The 21,232-nt window shown below is 45.7% G+C and overlaps 1 protein-coding gene and 1 long non-coding RNA gene across 3 annotated transcripts in view; one reads left to right on the forward strand and one right to left on the reverse strand.

Annotated features, from left to right (window-relative positions):
* Nucleotides 1–21,232, forward strand: part of LOC138746494 (ras-related protein Rab-26) — a 179,523-nt gene that overhangs the window by 42,330 nt on the left and 115,961 nt on the right. The gene's annotated exons all lie outside the window — the stretch shown is intronic.
* LOC138746495 (uncharacterized) lies at nucleotides 112–11,289 on the reverse strand. The gene is made up of 3 exons (XR_011346992.1): nucleotides 11,191–11,289; nucleotides 440–538; nucleotides 112–340 (listed from the first exon to the last, which is right to left on the reverse strand). It is a non-coding gene; the product is annotated as an uncharacterized lncRNA (long non-coding RNA).

A 21,232-nucleotide genomic window follows, 5' to 3' on the forward strand; every position in this document is an offset into this window, starting at 1 on the left:
ACTGTAAGAGGTGCTCCAGGGAAATTTCTGCAAATCAAATTTTGCATTAAGTTGTCTTTATTACATGACAATAAATTGAATCTTGAATGTTGTCTAGACACTCTTGTTAGTGAAGTGGGTCATGGGATAAATATTGGCCCAGAGTCATGCACACGGTCACCAAATGGAAATATTTAGGTATTCGCTTGCCCATGGACACAGACGGCTGCGGAAGGTGGTGAACGTCGCCGGTTGCACCACAGGCTCCAACCTCCCATCCATTACAAACATCCATGTGATGTTTCTTTGAAGCTGTGATCCTTTTGCATTGGTTGATGACTGTAAAGTGTTGAGGAGAGTCCTGAAATTGGGGAAAACTGCCATTAAAATGCAAAACCTTTCTCTCCTGTCCCATGCTGACCCAGATGTGTAATGCACAGTGGTATTATGACTGCTGTACCTGCTCTGTCAGAACTGACCATGGCTGCTTCTTGACGCCTCAAGTTATTCATCTTGATGCTTTACATGAGTATTGCATCTTTGCTCTGTCATCGGATGCCTGTAAAGAATGTCAAGGAAGATAGATCAGCTTGTTGAATGGTGTAATGACAACAACCTTGCTCTCAACATTATGAAAACCAAGGAGATGATTGTGGGCTTCAGAAGGGAGTCAAAGGAACACAGCCTAGGCCTCATCAAGGGCTCAGTAGTGGAGAGGGTTAAGAACTTCAAATTTCTGTGTGTCAACATCTCTGAGGATCTGTACTAGAGCCTCTATGTTCATGCAATCACAAAGAAGACTCGCCAGCAGCTGTACTTTGTGAGGTGTTTGAGGAGATTTCTACAGGAGTTATGTGAAAAGCATTCTGGCTGGTTGCCTGGTATGGGGGCGCCAACTCAGGGCAACAATAAACTCCAGAGGGTTGTTAACTCTGCCTGCGACATCACAGGCACCAGACTTCACTCCATCGAGGACATTGACATGAGGCGTATATTAAAGAAGCAGCCTCTATCCCAAAGACCCCCACCACCCAGGCCATGCCCTCTTCACTCTTCTACCATTGGGGAAAAGACACAGGAGCCCAAAGTCGAACACCAGGGGCACAAGGACAGCTTCTTCCCCTCTGCCATAATATTCCCGAATGAAAACTGAACTGCAGATGCTGCCTTACTTTTCATGCATTTTTTATATAGTAATGTTGTAAGATGGTTATAATATGAATGTTTGCTCTGTGATGCTGCCCCAAAACACCGAATTTCAACTTGTTCATGGCAATAAAATTCTGATTCAAGGAGTGGGCAACTTGAATTGTTGCAGTGAAATACATTTAGGACTGTTCCCTTCAAGCTCAGACTCTGATCTCTGACAATTCCTCTGCAGTTTCACCAGCCACTGACATATTGTAGGGATTTGGTACACGTCCTTGTACAACTTCCCAATTACAGAAAAAATTTGTGAGGTAATTATTAAATTCTAGAAATTCTTACTAGTGCTCAAATCAGATTCTTGATGTTACCGGAGACACAAACCTTTTCAATACTTAGCAGGAACATCAACACACTTTTCGTTTCCAAATTGAGTCATATCATGCACCTCATTAAAAAGTTGACCCCTCAGTGAAGAAATGCCATTATGAAATGGCCATCGATACTTTGCAATTTGTTTTGTGGGTTGTGAGCTCATTTCCTAGTGTAGTTCCATGGCATTATTCCTCTTGCAGAACAGTGCACATGAGATTACAGTAATAAGTATTTCCATGCCATCAGTCACCTTTGTATAGCATTCCTTCACCTCATCCACTCTGTCCATTTGTCTGAAGTGGGTAATGTGTCACATTCAGATAGTAGCGTACATTTCAAACCAAAAGCAAAGTGCAGCAGGCACTGGAACACTGAAGTAACACAGGAGATGCTGGAAGTACAGGTGCTCCTCGACTTATGATGGGGCATCTTTCTGGCAAGCCCATCGCAAGTGCAAAAATCGTATGTCGTAGCATCCTAAGTCGAGGAGCACCTGTAAGTCAAGCACCCTCTGTGGAGAGAGAATCAATTAGGAGTCCAGTGACCACTCGTGGGAAAGAACTGGCCAGTTCTTGTGGATTGGAAACACCCACCTGCGTTTCACTCCCCGCAGATGCTGCCTGACTTACTGAGTTTTTCTAGCACTTCCTGTTTTATCTGAGGCTCAGTAATATTTGTCTGAAGTCGATTGCAATTCCTACGTTGGTGGGTGAAACACCTCCTCACAATCAGATGGTTTAGAAGCAAGCTTGGGTTGCCGATGGATCAAACAGGATTCTGTGTCATTACAGAAGCTGTGGGAGGGCTGGAGGCGAATCCATAGACCCTTAGTGACTCTGAAGGGACTTTCTTTTGACTTCTCTTACTATAAGGGGTGCCAGGTAATACCAGTGGCAGCAGGCAGAAGGAAATTTTGTGTACTATTACGCGGCAAAAAAAGGAATTGTGAATCTTGAGATGGGTAATGCTTGTCTGACAGATTCTTTGGGTTCCTTTGAACGGTGGATGGGAATTGGTCTCATCAGTGAGGGGGGTCAGACATGAACTGTGTAAAACAGGTAGTCTAAAAGAGAGCTTTAAAAGAGGGAACGCTGAGGCAGGGACTTCTGGTGGAAAGGGCCTTGACACCTCAGAGCACAATGACCACGCTGAAGGGTTTGAAGTTGGCTATGGGTGCAGAGATCATGGAGGAGAGACAGGAAGGGGTAACAGAAGTAAGTTTTAAGCAGCACCTTTTAAAGGAAGAGATGGAGGTGAAAAGACGAGGAAGGAAATGGACTCCTTTGAAGACTTTGCAGTTGACTGCGATCTGAGATTACGTAGATCACCGATGAAGATTGAAGCACTGAAACTCAACTGCACCCATGATCCTTGCCCCATTGGCACTATATCACACTTGAGGCAGAGATAGGAATGATGAATCTTTGGAACCCTGTACCCCAGAGGGCCTGAGAGGTCATATTCTTCAGTGTATCTATTGCTGGGGTTGATAGACTTGTGAACTACAGTGGAATTATGGGTTGTGGGGACCGGGCAGTAAAGAGGTTCCACCTGGCTGAGGTTGGATGTAAATGGTCCTGGGACATTGATTCCAAAAAAAAGTGTGAATGATGCTGATTTTAAAAAAATAAAACTCTTTGCATTAATCTTGACATCGTTAATGATGCTCACTTGAAAATTGACATTCAGTGCTTTGAGACGCAGAGAGAGGTGCTATATAAACGCAAGTCCCTGTAACGAGCTCCTGAGGAGTTAATCAAAGCCAGACCACAAAGCTAGCCCTCACTCACTCACTTGCCAAGTCTGCTCAGGGACACAGTGCTGCTCTAACCAGCTGGTGTCGACGAATGTGGCAGGTAATTGGAGTCGGTGTCACCTGTGCGCACAAGGAGCAGGATGAATCCCGAGGCCCACTGACCTTAACAGTGATGGCACCATATTGACATCTGTCATTCTCTTAGACAAATTGCCCAAAGCACATTTGTTGACCCTATTTCTATCAACTTCACCTTGATAGATGTTAATTTATTGAACCCAATTCAGCCTTTTCTTTTGTGTCTTTTGATACCTGATGATGGTGAAAAGAAGGTATTGAGAAGTAAAATGTGGATCTGACGCGGGGTGGGGTGGGTGTGATTAACTCTGTAATTACCTGCTGGGGTAACACCTGCACCATAATTCAACTCATTGTCAGGATCTCTAGCTTGCTGAGAACCATGTTACTGCAACACTTTTCTCCATGTTGCTTAAATAGGGCTCAAAAATTCTAGAAGACTCATTCCATCCAGCACACTGTACCTTTGACCCACTCATGTCTAGAAGGAGGTACAGGAGCATCAAAATCAGGGCTGCCAGGTTGGGAAATACCCTCATCCCACAGGCTGTGAGATCAATGAACTGACCATATCACCAAAATATTTATATATCTATTTTTTATGATATCAAAACGGTCAACCAGTTTACCTACCTCGGCACCATTTCATCGGATGCAAGGATCGACAAAGAGATAGACAACAGACTCGCCAAGGCAAATAGCGCCTTTGGAAGACTACACAAAAGAGTCTGGAAAAACAACCACCTGAAGAAACACACAAAGATCAGTGTGTACAGAGCCATTGTCATACCCATGCTCCTGTTCGGCTCTGAATCATGGGTCCTCTACCGGCATTACCTACGGCTCCTAGAACGCTTCCATCAGCGCTGCCTCCGCTCCATCCTCAACATTCATTGGAATGACTTCATCACCAACATCGAAGTACTCGAGCTGGCAGAGTCCGCAAGCATCGAATCCACGCTGCTGAAAACCCAACTGCGCTGGGTGGGTCACGTCTCCAGAATGGAGGACCATTGCCTTCCCAAGATCGTGTTCTATGGCAAGCTCTCCACTGGCCACCGAGACAGAGGTGCACCAAAGAAGAGGTACAAGGACTGCTTAAAGAAATCTCTTGGTGCCTGCCACATTGACCACTGCCAGTGGGCTGATATCGCCTCCAACCGTGCATCTTGGCGCCTCACAGTTCGGCGGGCAGCAACCTCCTTTGAAGAAGACCACAGAGCCCACCTCACTGACAAAAGACAAAGGAGGAAAAACCCAACCCCAACCAACCAATATTCCCTTGCAACCGCTGCAACCGTGCCTGCCTGTCCCGCATCGGACTTGTCAGTCACCAACGAGCCTGCAGCAGACGTGGACATACCCCTCCATAAATCTTCTTCCGCGAAGCCAAGCCAAAGAATTATATCTTTATGGATTTCTATAATTATTAGGTATTGTGTGTGCATGCACGCCCTGTGATTCAAAGAAATGTTCCGTCTGCTTGTATATAAACAGCCAGATGATAATAATCTTGAACTTGTTTCCCAGGGCAGAAGCAGCAAACACCAGAGGATATCTGTACAAAGTGAAGGGAGGAAAGTTTAGGGGAGATATTACGAGTACTTTTTTTTTAAACAGAGAGTTGGGGGTGCTGGAATACATTGCCAGGGATGGGGGTGAAGGCTGAAACAATAGGGGCATTGAAGAGACTCTTAGACAACCATGTGGTGAAAGAAAAATAGAGGGATATGAGGTAGGAAATGTTTATTTTTTTGGTAGGTATATATGGGCCAGCACAACAGCATTGTGGGCTTAAGGTCCTGTACTGTGCTGTAGTGTTCTATGTTCTACTTGTTCGTGCTTGGTACAAAGGCATGATGATGCCACCAGGTGAGGCAGGCTGCCCTATGCATTCCTTTTGGGGCGGGCAAGGGGGTATGATTAGTATGGTCATTAACTCTAACATGCTGAACTCCCTCTCAACTGTGCAAGAATGTTATCTTGTGGTCAAGTGGCAAAGACTGGAATAGGACCAGAACCCCCAGCTCCCTGGCTGAGTGGAAACTTTTGCCCAATTGAACTGCCGCTGTCCTGGCTAGTTGTGATTGGGATCTTGCTGTGCCCAACTTTGCACCCATGTTTCCCAATTCCCAGCCGTGGCCACGCTTCAAAAGCTTGACAGTAAATCACTTTGGGAGATCTGAACTTGAGAAAGGATTTAAATGAAAAGCAGATTAACTGATCGGCAGTTTGCTGTCTGCAGAACGATGATAGCTCTAAGCTGTGTAATGACAATAAATGGACATCAAAACAGCTTCAAAACCCATTGGGACATTTGTGAGAAATGGGATCGTGTGTTATCTATGGATGTGCAGTTTCTCCCTGCACTCAGATTAACCCAACTAAAAATCATTGCTGCTTTAAATCGTGTGGGTTGGTGAAATCAAGGAAAATTGAGATAAAATGAAAGTAACATCAAACATTTATGTACAAGGTCCCTTCCGTTTGCCTCCTCGAACAATATAGTCCCGTGGAGAAACATCACAGCTGCAGATTCTAGAATCCTGGGCTCGGTTAGCGCGACGCTGTTTCAGCGTCAGCCACCCAGCGTTCGAATCCGGCACTGTCTGTAACGAGTTTGTATGTTCTCCCTACATCTCTGTGGGTTTTCCTCGGGTGCTCTGGTTTCCTCCCACCCTCCAAAAAGTACGGTGTAATTGGGCTGCATGGGTTTCATGGGTGGGAAGGGCCTTCTACTGCATTAAGTTAGTCACTGTCTCATTAAGATTTTTCAGTGAAGTTGATTTGGCTTGTATGTCTCTGCAGACCCATGCAGCAGTCTTGAAGGGTTTCAGGTTAATTTTAACTTTCGGCCCACAAGCCCATGCCGCCCAGTTACACCCAATTGACCCGCATCCCCAGTATGTTTTGGAGGGTGGAAGGAAACCAGAGTATCTGGAGGAAACCCATGCAGACACGGGGAGAACGTACAAACTCCTTACAGACAGCGCAGCATTCTAACCCCGGTCGCAGGCCCTGCAACTGCAATGGTAACCGATAGTATTCTTCTTCTGCAACTGATGCGGTTTGTGTGGTTGTATGTATGTACTGCTGTGTATGAGTGGCTGGCCTACCCATCGATGACTCACTCCCCTTGTGACCTAGCCATAAAGGTCAACCTCCCCCCACCCCAATCCATATATTTGAGGACATGGAGTCAGTCCAGCTACAATCTAAAATGTATTAAATTGATACGCTCTATCAATGACTCAAAGACTGAGAGGGAGACGATAGGCTTTAATACACTTTAGATTGTAGCTGGCCCGACTCCATGTGCTCGAATAAATGGATGGGGGGGGGGGGGGAGATCGACCTTTATGGCTAGATCACCAAGAGGAAGAGCTCATGGGGATCGAGTCATCAGTGGATGGGCCAGCCACTGATACACAGCAGTATGTACCTATTACCACAGTTTGACCTGCTGGGATCCTCAGCAGGTTGTTTTGCTCCAGATTCCAGCAGCTACAATCTCTCATATGCCTTCCTCCATAAGAGCAGCTTTGACTGACCTGCTCCCTTCAAGGGCAGAGTCAGGACAGTTGGTGATGAGGACTAAATATTGGCCATTGTTAACTAACCCCGTGTGCCATGAATAACTTGAAATAAAATCCATACCTTGATTCTTCTGCAATGTTTTGGAATGAAAACCATCACTGGCTGAAGGAAATAAGATAGGTCCGTTTTGCTTAGTGTAATTTTTGAAATAGCAGGAGAAAGGGATCTTACTTTCAAGATGCAAGTCCAGAAACCTAGTGTCATTGAAGAGAGGTCATGAAATTAGAATAGAGTTCTGTTCTCAGGGATTTTGCCGATTTGCATTCTGTGCAATGATTCGTTGATGATTTGGTCTGAGAAAAATACCCCCATGGTCCATTTATACTGGTGATTGAAATCTGACGAATGAACCATTCATCTCAACATTTACAGGGACCACGCTGTTCAGTTCTTTAGGCTTGCTGCTAGTTAGATCAGGATCAAGACACAAAATCCATTCCTCTTATTAGTATTTTGCAATAGAAAAGGTTTCTGGATACGCATGAATATGGAGGGATGTCTATCCAGTACAAGCAGCAGAGGTTTGGATATCACATGGGCCAAATGGTCTGTACCGTTTCTACGTTCTAAAACAAAATTCAGGGTTTGGTTGTCGTTACTACCTATCCACATTTGCCTCTTGAGAAGGTGACGATGAGCCACCACCCTGAACTCCTGTGGCGAAAGTGCTCACAGGGTAGAGCAGGGAGTTGCAGGATCTAGGCCCAGCGATGACAAAGAAGCTGCTGAAGTATTTCCGAAGCTTGGCTGTGACGTTGGGAGATGTTGGCAGTGAAGCTTTGGTGAGGTCCTGTTGTACGGATGTAGATGGAGGTAGGGTATGTCCATGGTAGTGGGGCACCCAGGCCTGCCTTGGATGGTCTTCAATAGCTCAACTGGGGCTGTGGGTGTGCTCATCCAGGCAAACAGAGTAGATTCCATCACACCCCTTTTTATTCCAAAAATAGACTTTATTCACAATAAATTATTTCCAAAAGGAAAACCATACAAAGTTTGTTCCCACCCTTACTTTCATTTCCTTATGTTCCCGTCACTGTGCATTGTAACATTCAATTCCATTTACACCGTTACCACCACCACTGTGGCACCTTGTCGCTTCTCCCTCCCCTCCATTGTTTGAAGGGCTTCCCATTGCTCCAGGTCCCTGAATACCTGGTAATGGGAGAACTCTAGATTGTGGTTCTTCCCCTCGCGTTGGCTGCACCAGGCCTCAGGGCGTCCCTCAGCACGTACTCCTGCAGCCTGGAATGTGCCGGTCAGCAGCATTATCACACCGACATTTCTGCGTGCTGAAAGACCAACAGGTTTCAGGCAGACCCAAGTGCATCTTTTGCCTTCCAGCAGTTCTGGATGACTGGCTCTTTGTGCATCCCTGGGAACAACCTGTAGATCAAAGAGGCCTCTGTCACACCTGCTGCTGGTGATGAATCGGGACAAGGACCCTTGCATCCTTCTCCGTACTCTTAGCTAATGTGCATTCAGCAGAGGTGGACCACTGTCTTCACTCCACTGTAGTAATCTCGACGACAACGCCCATGGAGGGTGAAGTTCCGGTTCTACAGGAAGGATTCGACTGGCAGGGCTCCTTTTACCGCCATCCAGGCCAACTGCAGATGCTTGTTTGTGAGCCCGGGTGATGGAGCATTCAGCCAGATGACCTGAACAATCTGCTCAGGGAACATCCCCGCTGGGTCCATTGAGTCCCCGTCCCTCAGTCTCTGAGGGACATTCTGTGCTGACCACTGCCTTACTTGGGACAGGTGGAAATGTTTGGGATGTCAGAAGACAAGTCACCCCCTACGATACCTAGCCTCTGGCCTGCTCTTATGTGGGTGGTCTCATTGCACCTCTGGTAGCACCCGCTCCCCTCCCCGAATGTTGAAATTGGGGGACTCGTCAATGGTAATCCTGTCGTTTATCAAGTTGACTTCTGTTTTATTGGATGTAATCACTGCCTGGTACCTTGGTAATGCAGATTTTATTTGCAGCTAACCACCCCACATCTGAATGTAGGCCAGGACTCCTTACAAAAACCATCCACTGAAAGCTTTGCCACAAATCATATACTCCTTCTCTAATGCATTCAAGAGCCGTATGCTCTGGCAGTGGCTTTAATTATGTACAAAGCCCAATATCCTGTCCTCACTCAGTGAAATAAACCCCCATGGTGCCGATCAAGGACAAAATATTCATTTTGTGCCTGACAGCATAATTTTCCCCATGAGTCACCGGCTGCACTATCTGCTGATGGACAATGTTGAGTGTTTCACGTGTCCTAATATTGTGAAAGCCTTGGTGCAATTATGAAACAAGGCAGAGAAAGAATAACATCCATTCAAAGTGAAGAATAATAATCCAAATCCTTTGAGTGTTGATGAATAAAATAAAGGCCATGGGCTTTGATCTAGGATGCATCTGTCTGATTCTCCTCATTCCCTGCCTTTCGCCCAGGTGGTTTCAGACACTCGCTAGCTTTGTGGTCAGGTCAACTGCCCCTTTGAAAGGAATGTTAAGGTGGGGCATCGAAGAGTCAGGGGAATTGAGGCCATTAAAGGAGAACTGCAGCTGCTGAAAGCCCGAAATAAAATCAGGAAACACTGCAGAACCTCCGCAGGTCAGGCAGAGAAGAGAAAGGGTGTGGGAACTTTCACTAGAACCGAGGAAGGGAGACACGGTGATTGAAGTAAATATCAGCAGGTCAAACAGTGCACTTTAAAGAGCAAAGATAAAGATACATAACTAAGTCCAGGACATAGATCTAACCACGATGAAGGGACACAGGTGATATCCTTCCAAGTCAAGAAGGTGTGCAGCTTGAAGGGGAATGTGGTGTCCCCATACACTTTGGTGTGCACGATACAGAGATCATCGGTCCGAGAGATTTCAGCTACTGGGCGTAACTGCAATGCATTTTGTAGCTGCGACACACTGCAGCAGAGGCAGAGACAAGAAATGTTTAAGATGGAATGTCAAGCACTCGAGCTTGCTTTGGCCTGGACATATTCAGTTCCCGAGAAATGACGGCATTGCAGTCACCCAGGCAAGTGGATATATTACAGAAAGTGGAGTTTCCTGTGGGATATGCAGCCTCATATGCTGTCTATGTGAACTTCCAGAGAGTGGGAGAGAGAGAGAGAAAGAGATGAGAGAGAAAGATCGAGTGAGACAGGAGGGAGAAAGAGATAAAGAGTGAGAGGGAGGAGTGAGAGAGAGAGAGAGATTGGTTTAATACATCCCTCAAAGCGAGTAAGAAGTGTAAAACAGAACATAAGGAACAGCATCTGAAGGCACTGTCACTCGTGGTAACATAAGGAAGGTGGTGCCGTTAGTCTGATGTCTGTTATGCTGGTGCAGGATGTGGTAGAGATAGGGAGGCGATGCAAAGAGTGGTAAGCTCTGAATAATGACCCTACATCATCCATATTTATTGATGAAGCACGAGGTTGGAGAGGAATGCTGTGGCTAAGATGGTCTGAAGACTTCTTCAATGACTGAAAATAGGGGCATTTATTCCCCCTCCACCAAGGAGATGTCAGGACATCCAAAAGATTGGCCAGTAAGACAGGCGTTGTGCAGCATCTTATAGAAGGAGCGTGATGTGGGGACGTCAAGAGTTCAAGGAGCAAAGGGCATTCATAGGTTAAGTCTTCTAACCTCAGTTATAAAAGGCGTGTCCCATTACTCTGATCGACTAGGCCAGAAGTTATCTGAAACGATGCATGCATAAAGGAAATGGTCTCCAAAAATAATGTCTTGTAAACAATGACTGCTCCCTGCAATGTGATAATTTGTTACTCATTTACCATTCGATAAACAAGCCTCACTTATTTGTAGATGATCACTTATGATGAGGAACACAAATCCTTCTTCAGCACATATGGAAAGAATCCTACCTTCAGATTTAATGGGTCCAGAAGGCGGGTTCAGAATCAAAATTAGTTGTCATGAATGTGTTGTTTTTGCAGCAGTATTTTTTAGGCAAATATATTGCTATAAATTACATTTAAAAATATAAATAGTGCAAGAAGATAGGAGAAAGTGAGAGAGTGTCCATTAAAAAATCTGAAGGCAGAGGGGAAGAAGCTGCCCTTGTGCTGTTGGGTGCTCGTCTGGGAGTGGAGCAGAGAACCAGCTCAACTTGTATCAACCTTCAGGTTTACTCAGAACACCTGTAACTGGATCCATCCAACCGGTAAAAACCCAACAAAAATTCAGGCACTGTTTCGTTATCTTTTTCCCATTCTCCCCTCCGCACTTACTGGAGAAGACAGGTTTTTTCTCCTAATTCACAGGATCCGAGCGTCAGTCCCAAGGCAGCACTTCGCTGATTGCCCTTGAGCTTAGGGTCTTGTTTTGGCATCACGTTTATTGTTCATTCTGTGGATGGGTCAGAAGTCAGTCACATCAGAATCAGAATTTATTGTCAGGAACACATCACAAAACTCATTGTTTTGTAGCAGCATCACACTGCAAATATAGTTACAAATTACACTTCAAAAATAAACAGAGCAAGAAAATAGGAGAACCTGGGGTTCATTGCCCATTCATAAATCTGAGGGCAGAGGGGACCAAGCTGTCATGCAGTGGTGCTCGTCTTCAGGCTCCTGTACCTCCTTCCAGATGGCAGCAGTGTGGAGAGGGCATAGCCTGGGTGGTGATGGATCTTGAGGATCGAGGCCTCTTGTAGATTCAGTCAATGGAGTGAAGACTGGTGCACGAGCCGATTTCACAACTCTCTGGAGTTTTTTCCAGTCCCGCGCATTGGCACCTCCATACCAGACAGCAATGCAATCAGACAGAATGCTGAAGGTTTTGTAGGAATTTTTGAGTCTTTGGTGACAGACCGAATCTCCTCAAACTCCCCACGAAGTATAGCCCCTGGCGAGCCTTCTTCATGATTGCATCGACATGAAGGCCCCAGGACAGATCCTCGGTGATATTTTCACCCAGGAATTTGAAGTTCTTAACCCTTTCCATTGTGGACAAAAAGGAGTTGACTGGATGTGATAAAAGGAAAGGTGAGAAATACTTTTGGTTCTGTGAAAGGAGACAGAGGGAAAAGGGGAGAGAGAGAGAGACAGACAGACAGATCTAGAGGGAAGAGATGGAGGAAGAAGATTATGGGGTGGGGGGAGGTTTGGAGTCCGTAGATGTCAATGTTAATACCATCTGGCTCGAGGGTGCCCAGATGGAAGAGGAGGTGTTATTCCTTCTACTTGCTGGTGATCTCAGTCTGGCAGTGCATGAGACCATGAACAGACCTGTCAGCAAGGAAATGGGGCAAGGAATTGAAATGGGTGGCTACTGGGAGTTCTATGCTCTATCTCTGAATCAATGGTTTGGGCATTCTTGCCAGTCCAGAACTAATAGACCAGTGTGTCCAGTAATACAGACGCTAGAGATTATAGAAGCAAAGACACATACAAACTGCTGGAGGGACTCTGGTGTTGGGGGCGGGGGGGGAGGGGGGGGAGGTGGTAGTCGAACTGCATTTGCGTGGGAGAGTGGGTGAAGGAATTGTCAACTTTCAAGTTGATATCCTGCAGTAATCAATTCTCTGTTAGAAAACAAATCCTTTTTTCTATTTGTATCAGGACAGGAAACTTTTCTTGCCATCCATCTCTCTGTGCATTGTAACTTGCTGGGCATATCACATTTCCACAGGCAATAGCAACACATCACACAGGCAATGGAGCTTTCCTGCTCATTATTCCACCCTAACAGAGAAATTCCCTCTGTACCTCCTTTGCCATCTCTGCTGCCTGCACTACTAATGTGTGCCTCCCTAACCGGGCCTTCTCTACATCAGAGAGACTGGGTGCAGGCTGGGAGATCGCTTCGGTGAGCACCTTCGCTCTGTCCGCGTCAGTGGCAGGGATCTCCCAGTGGCCAATCATTGCAGTTTCGCGCCCCACACCCACGCTGACACATCTGTCCATGGGCTCGTGAACTGCCAAACTACGGCTCCCTGTAAATTGGAGGAGCTACACCTAATTTTCCATCTGGGCACTCTTCAACCAGATGGCATTAACATAGACCTCCAGTTTCTGCCAGCCTACTCTTCCTCTCTTTCCCCATCCTTGTATCTCCTTTCCTTCAGGTCTCTATCCCCCGCCATTTCCATTCTCAGAGCCATTCCCCTCCCCCTGTTTGCTGGTGTGCCCTACCTCCCTTAGCCACCTATTACCTCCTGCCTGTGGGACTGTGCTCCTTCCCCTCCCCCCACCATTTTGTTCAGGCTACATTTTGCTCGTACCTTGATGAAGGGGCTCAAGCCAAAAATGTTGGTTCTGTGTCTTTATCTTTGCTACATAAAGGACGCTGTTTGACCTGCTGAGTTCCTCCAGCATTGTGTTTTCACCTCAATCACAGTGTCTGCAGACTTTCGTATTTTACGACGTGCGTCTCCCATCCTCAGTTCTGGTGAAGGTCCCCACACTCAAAGCATTAACCCTTTTTCTTCCCGAGGAGGCCTGACCTGCGGAGGTTCTGTGGCATTTCATGATTTTATTTTGGGTTTTCAGCAGCTGCAGTTCCCTTTTTAATGGTTTCCATTCCCCTGGGTGCCCCCCCTTAATGCTCCTTTCAAGGGGCAGTGGACCTGACCACAAAGGCAGTGAGTGTCTGAAACCTCATGGGTATAAGGCAAAGATCGAGGAGAATCAAACAGATGCATCCCAGATCACAGCCCATTATATTCAATAAGATGCGACATAAAACCACTTGGATTATTGAGAGCAGCTCTTCACTTTGAGTAAATGCTATTCTTTCTCTGTCTTGTGGTTTTGCAAGAAGCATTCATGTATGCTAACTCAGAGAAAACTGGGCTGTCCTATTTGGTTGGGTCAGGTTGAAAATGGAGCATCTAACCAACATTAAAGGGTCTTTGTGTCAGAGTAGATATCGAGCAGTTTGCTTTTTACTGTCGGCATGAGCAGTCTTTGTGCACTTACTGCATAATCCTCCAGCAGCCAACGGAGAAGGTGGACATGTGCCGTGTACCGTGGCAGTGCACTGAAATGCCGGTCCTTTGAACCCATGAATCTGTGGATTGGATAAAGGTTGTTCTTAAACTCTTGTGAGCCGGTGATGAAGTATTTTTACTGAGCAATGCGTGAACTTGCTCACTCGAGAGGTATCTGATGCACTAAGACTGAGCTGACAGTTGTCTACATTCCAATTCCTGACAGCCTTTAATAAATGGGTGACGGTGCAGTTTATAACTCCATACATACAAGCTCCATCCACAGCAGTGAAGCAAAGTCACTGCTCCAAGTGACCCAGATGTAATCCCGCACTTGGGTTGTAATGAGGGCTGTGCGGTGGAGAGGAACATGTCTGTAATGAGCATGTTTAATGTGCCTCTGCTCTAAGCAAAGATTGGGACCAAGCCGCCAGATCCTTTATGCATCTCTGTACGTTTTTCCTTCTGTTTACCTTGCACGTGAAAGACCAGAAGCCATATGGCTTTCTCTACGTCAGAGAGACTGGACGCAGACTGGGAGATCGCTTCACTGAGCGCATTCGGTCTATCTTCATCAATGACAGGGATCTCCCAGCACCCAACCATTTTAATTCTGCGCCCCACTCCCATGTTGACATGTCTGTCTATGTCCCCATGCACTGTCAAACCGAGGCCACCTGTAAATTGGGGGAGAAACACCTAATATTCCATCTGGGCATTCTCCAACTGGACGGGATTAACTACTACTTCTCCGGTTTCTGCTAGCTTTTCTCTTCCCCATCCCTTTCTTTTTTCCTCCAGCTCTCTACCCCCTTCCCTCTCCATTCACAGAGCCATCCCCCCTCCCCCTGTTTGCTGGTGTGTGCCTTCTCTCCCTTATCCACCTATTACTTCCTGCCTGTAGGTTTGTGCTCTTCCCCCTGCCCCTCCTCCCCCACCATTTTGTTCAGGCACCTGCCTTTATTTTGCACACGCCTTGATGAAGGGCACAAGCCCGAAACATTGATTCTGTATCTTTTTCTTTGCTACATAAAGGACACTGTTTGACCAGTTGAGTTTAAGTATCGTGTTTTTACTTCATTCATTGCATCTGCAGTGTTTTGTGTTTTACTTATGAAAAGAGTTGGAAATGATTCCTATTGCCTCTCTTGTGCTCCCATGGTCCTTATCCCCAAAGTCATAGCACTGTATTTTTTATTGCATCTGAGGCGCTAGACAGAATAACACTTACTCTCTCCTTTTCCCCACTTTCATCCTCAGAACCTGACCTGACATTTCTTTAGCAAATAATCAGAAACTGGAGGGACTTGATAGGTCAGGTACCATCCGTGGAGAGAAATATTTCAGGTTGGGACTCTTTCTTTCAGTTGTAGATGTTGAGGGGAGATGCCCAGCCTCTAACATTTCTCTAGCTTCTTTGATTCCGTCTCTTTTAACTGCTCTTTCTTCCTTTCGAGGTGGTACGGTTAGCGTGACTTTATTACAGTGCCAGCGACCTGGGTTGGAACCCGCTGCTGTCTCTAAGGAGTTTGCACGTTCTCCTCGTGTCTGCGCATGTTTTCACCAGGTGCTCTGGTTTCCCCCCACCCTCCAAAATTGTACAGGGTCAGGGGGTGAATTGCACACCTGGGTGTATCTGGGCGGTGTGGGCTCATGAGGCAGAAGGGCCTGTATCTCCAACTTAACTTCAAAGTTTAACAGATTTTCCACACTCTCACTGTGACAACTCCTTAAACAAATGCTAATTCCTAGTAATCAAACCACACAGAAATTACCATACTCTAATTACTGCATGCATGCAGTGTTATTAGAGGGGGATAATGGGGTTTTTCTTTGAATCAACAGACTCACTTTGATGGGGCTTGGATGCACAAATGTAGGCAGATCCCTTAAAAGCCAAGGTAATTAAAGGGAAAGACTTATTACAATATCGTTCAGCCAACTTGAATTTAAAACCTATCTTAAATGTTACAATCGCAGTTTCTGCGGACTTTCACCTCTCACTCAATTGTTCCAGGTTATGGAGTTTTGAGTGATCATAAATATTTTATAAAAATGTTGGTCAAATATGGTATAAAACAGAAAAAGCTGGAAAAACTCAGCCGGCCAGACAGCATCTGTGGAAGGAGAAACAGTTAATGATTGATCCCCCTGAATCCAGCTCCTTTGCCCCAGTAATCACACATGGATCCCAGGAAGGCAACCCAGGGGCTGCAATTTAAAAGGGGCTAGAAATGCTGAAGGAACTCAACCAGTCTCACAATGTCCATAGGAGGTAAAGATATATTCCCAATGTTTCTGGGGTCAGCCCTTCTTCAAGGGTGTAAGCAAAAAGCAGGCAGACGGCTTGATTAAATTTTAGAGGTGAGCAGTGGGACTCTCACGGAGCTCCCTTCAAAGAGAGGGAGAGGACTTCTACAGAGTAGGCATCCCTTGAAGGGATTTCGCAGTGGATGGTGTCAAACGGCTGAAGCTGCAGTTAAGGCAAAGTATCACTCGTGCTTCTAAGGGCCCCTGTAGATGATGGACGCATTTCGGGGTGGCACACGAGGAGCGAGTCACTACTTAACCAAATCCAGCAACCTATTTTGTCAAAAATAAGATAAAAGCTGCCTAAGCACAGATGGCACATTATGAGTTTCAGTGTGCATAATCATTGAAAAAAAAACAGCTTATTAAAAAGAAAACAAAATCGTTGATCCAATTATTTTGAGGGCAAGAGTTATTGAAAATGATGAGTAAGATTCTACTTATTGAATCTCAAAGAAAATCAATTCAAAGTTGGGTCCAATGGAATTTCTTCATCTTAAGCACTGAGCCTTGCTCTGGACAATGTGCTCCATGGCCAGTCTCCAAGCTGAGTCACAGGATGGCTCAGTTTTCCAAGTTCCCTTTGTCATTGTTGATGAGATGATAGATACGTATCCATGACTTTGCGCCCCCTCTCCCAGGACGTGGATGTCACAGGCAAGACCTTTGTTTGAAAGCTGCCGGCAATCCCCAATGGTCTTTGAGCATGTGAAATGTTGCAGTGTGTTGGGCCACATCAAGAGGAAGGGGTTAAGGATCCACCTGTTGGGGTTCTGAAGTCAGACTGGATAAAAACAGTAGGTCACCTTCCAGAGAGTTGAGCAAATGTGATTTTACAGCAATACTGTGGGTTCAAGGCTAATAAACTTTGGATTCCAAGTGAATTAATTAATTAGGATCTGAACTTGTGGTTCCAGATCTTTACTCCTGACACTGAGGTCAGTGGGTCCAGCAACCGTTATCGTAGCATTCTCGACTGAAGTTAGGTGTGGTAAGAAAAGGTCATTCAAACTAGGTGCTTGGCATGTTGGAATGCTTTCTTACTTACTATGAACTGCAACTTTAGAAGTGAGGTTGTTGGATGTATTTAAAACAGAGATGGACAGGTATTTAATTAGGGCATCATAGGTTATGGGGAGAAAGCCAGGGAGTGGGCCTGAGTGGGAGGATAGAGCACCTCATGATTAGAATGGAGGAGCAGACTCAGTAGGCCAATGGGCCGACTTCTGCTCCTATATCTTGTGAACTATTTTTGACCTATCAAGTTCATGCCAGAAGTTACACCTGTTCTTTCTAAGAAATTTGAGTCAATTTGGTCGCTGAATACTCCATCGAACTGTCCTCTGCCCCCTTCTCACATCACACCTCAACTTCTTTCTCTTCTAACCTTCCTCGCATCTGTATCCACCTGTTAGCCTGTGCTCCCACCACACTACCCTCCCTCACTGCCAGCTCCACCATTTTATTTAAGCATTCACCGGATTTTTGACGTTCTTGAGGAAGGCCTCAATTCCCCGAAATGTCGACAGTCTTTTACGCCCCGTGGATTCTCAGCGGCCTGCTGAAATTCTCCAGCGTTTTTATCCACCGCATGATGAGGACTGGAACGAGCATTTTGCCCACAAAGAGAGGGGTGTGGCTTGCATTCGGCCAGATTCCTGTGGCTGTACCTTTGATGAGGAGGGAGCAAATGGAGTTATTAAATGCAAGTTGGAGTTCTATCAACCACAATCTGTTTGGGTCGTTAGCAGAATATCGAGGACCGCCGCGCTGAGCACTGGCACACTTCAGGGCTGTGTGCTCAGCCCACTCCTGTTCACGCTACTGACCCACGACTGCATCACCAGGTCCAGCTCCAACAGTGTCATCAAGTTTGCAGGAGTCGGCCTCATCAGCAACAACGATGAGATGCATTACAGAGAAGAGGTGGAAAATCTTGTGATGTGGTGCTAGAGATAACAACCTGGGTCTCAATGAGGACAAGATGAAGGAGAGGATCATGAACTTCAGGAGGACCAGGTACCACCACTCTCCACTCCAGATCAACAAACTCTGTAGTAGGGAGAGTAAGGAACACCAGGTTCCTTGGAGTTCACTTAACCAGTGACCTATCGTGAACACTCAACATCTCACTTCTCAGGAAGGCGCAACAGTGACTGTACATCCTGAGAAGACTGAAGCTTGCATGGCTACCAGCCATCATTATGTCAGCCTTCTATAGGAGCTCTATGAAGAGCGTCCTGGCCAGCTGCATCAGTCGGTACTGTTGCTGTAGACAAATGGATCAGAGGTCAATACACAGGACCATAAAAGTGGCAGAGAGGATCACGGGAGTCTCCTTCTACCCCCCCCTCCCCAATCAACATGATCTATCGGGATCATTGTCTGAAGAGGGCATGCAATATCATTGAGGACCCCTTCCACCTTGCACTCAGCATATTTCAGCTGCTCCTGTCAGGGAAGAGATACAGGAGGATCAGAGCCAGCACCAGGCTGAGGAACAGTTAGAATGCGGAATGACCAAAGGAACCGCTCACACTAACCAACCAAGACTCTCATATTTCTAAAATAATATTTATTTATTTCTATCAATGAAATACTTGTCCTCCATGTGTATTGATTGCTTGTGAGTTATGTCTGGTTGTGTGTCTGCATGTTTTACACTGAGGATCGGATAACACTGTTTCATTGGTTTTAGTTGTGCAATCAGATGATAACAAAGGACGGAGGTGGTGAAGGGCCCAGTTATAAAGGGGCCAGGACGTCCATAGTGAAATTGAACTGGTTTGGACCATTAGAAACCATCAAAGCAGCAGAGAGTGACAGTGATGTCCTTTCTCCTCAGTCCAAGGCTGGCTGCCACGGAAATTCATGCTTTCTTGGACAGTGTGGCCAACAGTGAACTAACACTGCTCTTCCACACAGAGGGATTGGGAGCACAATTTTAAACTGGCGTATTTTCAAGTTATATAAAGACATACAAACAGCATATCAACAGGTTCTTTCAGCCCTTGAGCCCACGCCACCCAATTACACCTGCAACCTGTTACGTTTTAGAGAGTGGGCGGAAATCGGAGCACCCAGAAGGAACCCATGCAGGCAAGGGGACAACGTGCATATTCCTTAGAGAAAGCGTTGGATACAAACCGGGTTGCTGGCGCGGTAACAGCATTGTGCAAACCGCTATGCTATCTGTCCTAGAAGATTGGATACAAGGTTAAGGTAGAAGCTGAAATATCAACATTATTTTAAAAAGCACAGAATCTTGAAACATCTTTTGGTCTCAGGGTGTGGTTAACCAGTAATTATGGATTAGTGCTCTATTTAAAAAAACTCACTGACATCATCCGTGACAGAGTATCAAATTGTTAGAGATTTCTTATAGTAGAAGCAGCTCGTAAAGACTTGTCGCTAAAAATTCATTCTCATAACGTGACTTTTATTCCCCAGAGTAGGTAAACTAAAAATCAGTTTCTCTTGGAGAGAAATGGACGGCTAATTATTTCTGGTGTGAAACCTACCGGCGAGTTCCAGCTGGGGTCGGGCAAGCAGAGTTGAGCCTAGCACCGTCCTACGACATGTGGATTTCTGGTAGGGTCAGGTCTGGGCCATTTACAGTACCTTAAACTCTTGACCTCTTCACTTGACCAGCCACAAGGATTGAGCAATAGGGTTTCATCTTCCTCGCATGGATGGAGGATGACTTTGGATCTGCTCAGGTTTGGATTGACTGGGATCTGTTTGGGCTTTGTTTTCTGAGAGGTCCTCCACTTCCAGTCATTGTGGTTTCCCGCATTAAGGAGAAAAAGAGATAACATTGCAGTCTGTCCAACTTTTTTTATCCTTCCAACTTTCATTTATTTCCTATTTCCTTAACACATAGAAGGAGGCTGTTTGGCCCATTGAGTCAATGCTGGATAATGGGACAATCCAGCTCTCCCATTAATTTTCCCTGTGGTCTACTTTCCCAGGAGCTTATCAGTTCCCCTGGTTCTCCTGTAACCTGGGTTATTTACAGCAGCCAATTCACCTTACAGTCTGAAGTTCTTTGGAATGTAGGAAAACTAGAGGAAATCCATGCAGTTGCAGGGAGAATGTGCAAACTCCACACAGACAGTACTGGAGGTCGGAATTGAGCTTGGAACTCTGGAACTGTGAGGCAACAGTTCGATGAGTTGTGCCACTGAGCTGCCTGTCCTTAAGTGACTTTGAAATTCCTCTCCTTTTGTGAGAATCATCGAAACCATAGAACAAGGATTGGTGGTGCACAGAAACAGCCCCTTCAGTCCTTTATATTCATACTTAACAGCAAGTATCTATTATAATAGCTTTATTTACCAGCTCTGGGTCTGTAGTTTATGATGCAATTGTAGGCCATTCAATCTCTCCTACCTTGAATCAAAACTTGATGTTGAAACTGCCTGGCATTTCTCACCGAATTACATCTTTAATGAGTAGACGTCCAAGCACATACAGTGACATTTCCATTGCTGACTCTCACACCATCACCAACCACCAGAAACTCAGACGGACCATCCATGTTAACACTGTGGCTACAAGGATGGTGCAGAATTAAAATTCTTCAAAGCCACAACAGTCCCATTTACTATGAAAGAGAAAATTGAGGCTGAACTAAACAGACTAAAACATGAAGGCATTCATTGGTTCTAACCAATACAATACAGCGATTGGGCAGTGGCCATCAGACCTGTACGAAAAGCAGACGGTGAGATTTGCATTTGCAGCGATTACAAAGTCACCAGGTGAGCAACCAGTAGTGTATGCTTTGCGAACATTAACCAGAATGATTCCTGATATAGAACTGGCCATTTAAAACTGGATCGTTGTTGCATCGATCTGCTAATAGCCATGAGCTTGGGTAGTAGCTGAAGATAGAATTGGCGATTTGATTGATGGTGCTGCTCTGAAGCACTTTGGAATCTTCAACCATTGAGAAGGAGAAGCATAGGAGATGACCTGACAGGATGGTGACCATGGCAGGGGACCAGTGAGGGGCTCAGTTGTTG

This window comes from Narcine bancroftii, chromosome 12, assembly GCF_036971445.1.
Source record: "Narcine bancroftii isolate sNarBan1 chromosome 12, sNarBan1.hap1, whole genome shotgun sequence".
NCBI lineage: Eukaryota > Metazoa > Chordata > Chondrichthyes > Torpediniformes > Narcinidae > Narcine > Narcine bancroftii.